This window comes from Callospermophilus lateralis, unplaced genomic scaffold (assembly GCF_048772815.1).
Source record: "Callospermophilus lateralis isolate mCalLat2 unplaced genomic scaffold, mCalLat2.hap1 Scaffold_63, whole genome shotgun sequence".
Taxonomy (NCBI): domain Eukaryota; kingdom Metazoa; phylum Chordata; class Mammalia; order Rodentia; family Sciuridae; genus Callospermophilus; species Callospermophilus lateralis.
Window position 1 is genome coordinate 19,743,873 of NW_027514713.1, and position 6,000 is coordinate 19,749,872.

Consider the following 6,000-nt stretch of genomic DNA (forward strand, 5'->3'; position numbering starts at 1 on the left):
GTTTAAAGGCTTTTCCAAATAAGCCAAATACTTGATCAAAGTTAGAAATTGGTGGCAGAGGTCCATTGTGGCAAATTATATACTCCAGATTTTTTTTTTTTTTGGCATAGAAAAATATAGTGGACTATTCCCTAAGGAAAACATGTTTCTTCTTTTTACCACTTCACTATGAAGATCAAGTTTTGTCCACTTGGCCATGTAAAGGCTTCCTTGTCCCCTTCATGAGGTCTCCTATCCAGTCTATATTCATTTCTCTCCACATACCCCATGAACTTCAACAACTCTCACATACTTGCTCACACCAAATAGGAATCTCTTAGCCTGAGAATCTCCTCTCAGCTCTTTCCATGCCTCTTTAGGAACTATAACATTTGCAGTTTCTAGATTTTCCGTCTGTATATGTGAATGCTCATAAGCAGAAACTTATTTGTTTCTCCAGATCTGAATGGCATAGATTTAACTCCTGTGCAAGATACTCCTGTGGCTTCAAGAAAAGAAGATACATATGTTCATTTTAATGTGGACATTGAGCTCCAGAAGCATATTGAAAAATTAACCAAAGGTTTGTAATTATCAGTTACTGACTTCTTAAGGACTTCTTAAGGACAGTACTTATCTGGGTTTGTGTTGATAGTGTACTTAACACAAGATCTTATGTCACATAGTTATGAATATTGACTTAAAGAAAGTCAAATCAACAATTTTTTTAAAATATGAGAATTAGCAGTTGCATTATCTAGTTGTGTAATAATGTGGTTAAATATTATTTGACAGGGAAGTATTTCTCATAATACAGAGTAAAGGAAGCAGGTTCTATAATAATTATCTTAAGTCCTTTTAGGAACCTAATGATTACTTTCTAACAGTTAAAGAATTTTTTTTTCTTTCAATAAGATGCATTGGGTAAAAAGATACTATAACTGGCAGTTTGTAAGAATATGGAAAGGACAATCTGGGCATGGTGGTTTCAGGAGGGAGAGAAATAAAGTATCAAAGGAACTCTTTTAAATTTCTATTCTATCTAATATAGGTGCTTATTGAAACCATTTCTGTAGGTACTGCTGATACTTAAGTAACTTCTGTTTTTCTTGTGGTATTTAATATTTTATATTCTTTGGTAGTTTATGATTCTACCTGTGTACATAACTTACATTCTTGCTATACAATTTTGTTGTACTTTGTAGAATTAAATGATATGGAGAAATGTCACTCAGACATGGTAGAAGAGCTTGGAGTGACAGCCACAGTGAGTTATCAACAGTTGTGTCATCAGATTGTTTGACACATGTTACTTTGTAAAATCATAGGCTTCTGGTGACACATAAGAAATGTGTGGTCTCTGGCTTATGTGGTTTGCTTTAATTCCTTAGGTGCAGCTATCTTCTTTGAATTCAAACACTACAAGCCTAAAAAAAGGTTTACCAGCACCAAGTGTTTTGCTTTCATGGAGATGGATGAGATTAAACCTGGGCCAATTGTAATAGAACTGTAAGTGATATACATATAAGATTCATACTGTTCTAATGGTTACTAGTTCATGTTTCTTCTTAGTCCCTCTTATCTAGAATGTAACATTGGAGTAAATCAATCATCAAAGTATTTTAAACAATCATCTTTCTATTGTGGTTACAGATACAAGAAACCCACTGATTACAGTTATTACAGAAATTACAGTTATTGACCAAGAAACCACTTTATCTTCATCTACATCAAACTTTGCACAAGGAATGATTCTGACATGAGTAATGTGGAATTTCTGTGAATTTTACCACTCAGTAGAAATCATCATAGCTCTGGGTAGCATATTCATTCTTCAGGAGGCAGGAAGTGAGCCGTACCTATAGGCCAGTGAGTTCATTGCAAAGCTGTACCACAGAACTAAAGTCCAGCACCTCATTGTTATGACTCCTTTGGATACAAGGTTTATTGTAGATTTTGAAACATGTTTTTACTTTTCTATTAATTGTGCAATTAATAGTCTTTTTCCTAAATTACCACTGTTCCTACCCTGCTTCCTGAAACAATACTGCTGTGGTAGGTATGCTCATCTTCAAACTTTAAAATACAGCAATAAGAATGTGCTAGAGTTTACACATTTGCTCACTTTTGCTCCAATATGGTCTTTTGATTTGAATTAACTTCAAACTTTTGAATTGAATTGGGTAGGATAGTACCAGATTGCTTTGAAAGGAAATTGGATCAGTTATGGTCTGTCTTATAGGCTGTTCCTTAGAGCTGGCCTAAATTCATCCTCATCTGATAGTTCTACTTAGAAATATCTTATCAATATCTTATATGGGAGTGCCCCCCAGATTGTAGCTGTGATTTTTTTCCAGATGACCAGATTGTTTTTCTGAAAGTGAGCATATTTTTAGTCATGTTGATTAGTTGTTCTACATCACATTGCTATTGTTTCTAGGTTGTTAACATTAATGATTCCAGGGTTAACATTAAAACCATCTCTCTCAGAATAATTACAAATTTTTGGGTGGATTTAAATCATGTCATCTAAAAATAATTGAGTCAGATGCTAATGAGATACTGCAGGAACAACTGCTGTTTTTCTGACAACTGATTGCGAAACCTTAAAACCTGCATACCTTGTCTTTATAAAGTGATGAGTATGCAAAATCTGGAAAGATTCTATTTTTTTTTAATATAGATAGATACAACTGCCATTTATTTCCTATTTAGATATATTGACATTCATATGAAAATATGCAGGTCATTAGCCTATTATAATTTCACCATTTACATTACTTTTAACTTAATGATGAGACATAAATAAAACTTTCATAGTACACAAGGTGGATATTTGATACACAGAACATAAAGATTTGTGAGGAGCTTTTTTGTGGGTTACATGTAGAACCCATGTATTTTAATATTCACTATTTTAAAAGAACAATGCATGAAGGGAATGCAATACTTGGCCTATTTTTAAACTAGTGTAAACCCTAATCATACCATCTGTTTGCTTTTTAAAATGAATAACAGTTATTTTAGCCCTTGCACTTCAAGAGATCTAGTCTTTAATTTTTCAGTTGTCTGTTAGGTCAATTTTGTTTACTAGATGAATGTTAATAAAACCATATGAGCCTGAAAGAATTCTCAACCAAATTTAGTCTTTTCTTTCATCTGGATTGAGTTAATTTCACAAGTGCAAAAAATAGTTCAGTCTACAGTAGTTCTAGGAAATAAAGAATTTGCCTTAATAAAATGTTCACTCAACTGAAACTCTGAGTAGTCAAAATTTCCAGACTGTAAACTTCTCAAGAGAAGGGCCTCATCTTCTCCATGTCATGTAAACTTTCCAAGGTGCTTGGCAGCACTCTGTACCCTGTGGAGTACTCATTACCTTTTTGTTTGATGTTACTGATGTTGAAGTTGCTCCCTTAAAATCTACTATTAAAATGTAGCAAAACTGATACATGTATATCAAAGTGATAATTTAAAAAAAAAAAACCTTTTTTTTTGGTTGTAGATGGACACAGTACCTTTATATTTATATGTGGTGCTGAGGATCAAACCCAGTGCCTCACACGCAACCCCAGCCCCTCAAAGTGATAATTTATATGAAGAAACATTTAGCATCCTTCACATAAGAATGCTTATTTTTTTAACCTCTATTTATTTATGTGATGCTGAGGATTAAACCCAGGGCCTTGCCTGTGCTAGGCAAGTACTCTACCACTGGTGGTGGCAGCTGGGGTTGTGGCTCAAAGAATGGGGTTATATAAAAAAAAAGAGGATGCTTTGTATGAATGTCTTTCATCAGCATTAAACAAACTTAAATTGAACATTGTCATTAGCTTAGCTTTAATTCAGACCTGAATGACCAAACCTCCCCTGCCAAAAAAGGTGGTTTTATCTTGAAGCAATTAACACAAAACAATCTGTATCTCACAAATTAGTTGTTTAAATTTACTTTCTAGTGTGGGAGGGGATGAGTCACTGGACAATAATTACAACTATAGCAGTAATACTTTCAGGTTGAAACACTACTGCTTCACAAATGAAATGATTTTAGTAACTAAACTCAAACACAATTTGCTGGAGAGGACTTCTAAAACTTTTGAGATACAAAAGTATAATTGAATCAAGGGACAGTATTCTCTCACAACCGGTATATGGGCAGCTACCTTGGGCTTTGCTACAGAAGTGGTACAATCAGATGGATGTAAGGAGAGGCAACTATGGGTGGGTTCAGAACTGCTCAGATAAACTATGTAGAATGCATTATAGCTTACTAATAGAATAAATACAAAAAAGGCTTTAGAAGGAAAACTACTGTTGCTTTGAATAAAAAAATAAATCTGCCTTTCCTTGAAAATCTATCTTCCTAGCTGACATCACCTTTATTTAAATGCTATCTTAAAATTAGAAGTTATAGTAACTTCAGCATTGCCTTGTGTCCTGTAGAGGTTGAAAGATACATTCAAAATTGGTGTTTGTGACTTAAATTTTATTTTACATGGTTAAAAATGGCATAAACTATTATATAGTTTTCCTCTTACACACAGCTGCTGCTTCTGATATTAAATGGAGGCTATGTAGATTGAATTCTTCCTAACGGACTCAAATTCTTTTTGATTCTGAGTCATCTTCAATAGTTTAGAGATTTTGTTTCACAGAGATTTTGTTTCACACTGAAGCTTTTGCCCCTATTTTGAGAATACTTAGGGGACATAAAAGAACAATGATATGTTCTAGGTTCCAACAATCCTATTACTTTCTGGAACTTTAAAGAATGGAAGAATATGGTCTAGCAGTAAACAAAAGTACCAGGCTTTTATAATTTTATTTAAATATTAAACCTCTTAAAATGTACTGTTAAAATTGCTGTAATTAAAATTACAGCTCTGGAGAGCTAGTTCTTAGAAACATTGTTTTAAAGACAGTAGTTACAGATTCAGGACTTGCTTTAATTGATTTTTAAATAAAATATATTTGAGTATCTGTAAAAAAAAAAAATTTAATTCAGCCCATAGTTGCTGATTAAAGACCTTATAAGCCTTAGAGTTTCATTCATTCTTTCTCAGAGGATTATACTTTTCTAATTTTTTTATCATATTCCTTGAAAATCAGTGGCAAGTTATGGGAAAGAGAAGAGTGTGTGTGTACATTTTTTAAAAGACATTTCCTTATTTTTTATAGACACAACATACCACCCTATATTTTACTGTTATAATGCAATAATGGCAAAAGCAGTAGAACTTCAAGTCAAACAACTCTTGCTACTAATGTAAACTCATTCTCAGAAAACCATTCTCACATGGACAGTGGTTAGAAAAAAGTACATGAATGTGCTACAAAAATAGAGCCACAAGACTTCTCACAAGTAAAAGAAATTCCTCTGTATAAGTCCACAGTTGACCAAGGTCCAGCCTTGGTCAACTCCAGTGAGCAACAGGAAATATGCTGCCAAGTCACCATCTTCAGTTCTGAGAGTGAGTTTACATGCTTCCCCAATGGCACAAAGTCTCATGACGATCCAATGAATCAACAGACACTTAGGAAATATTAATAAACAATTTTTTATGAACTATTACAACAAAGAACTTCAGCAAGAAGGAAAATGAAGTTTATGATCTTTGAGTAAACATTTTTAGCGTAACAGTCTCTGCGAACAGATATTTAAAGAGAAAAATCAAGCTTATAAAACACCATTTCTCTGTTATCAACTGGAATACACTAAAAATAGGATAATGGAAATACATGTTCTTAAAGCATTTCCACAGGAAATGTCCATAATTATGACATTCTAAATCATTTAGCAATTGTACATGCTACATTAACTAAAACAAAGGTGTTCCTTATTGCACATTTTAAAGTTGGAAGGATACTCTAGTTTAAGTGGGGGATATTTAGGGGGAAAATATTTTGGCTCCAAATGTATACTGCGCCAAGGCAGCTTCATTCTAAAAACATAAACCATTTAAAATAAACTTTTATATTTTGAAGCCAATAATCCTTCAACACAATGAATAATTCATAGTC

At 33.3% G+C, this 6,000-nt stretch overlaps 1 pseudogene; it reads left to right on the forward strand.

The window, feature by feature from the left end:
* The window catches only part of LOC143389631 (axin interactor, dorsalization-associated protein-like), a 36,541-nt pseudogene extending 34,810 nt beyond the window's left edge, over positions 1–1,731 (forward strand).
* The last annotated feature ends 4,269 nt before the right edge of the window (positions 1,732–6,000 follow it).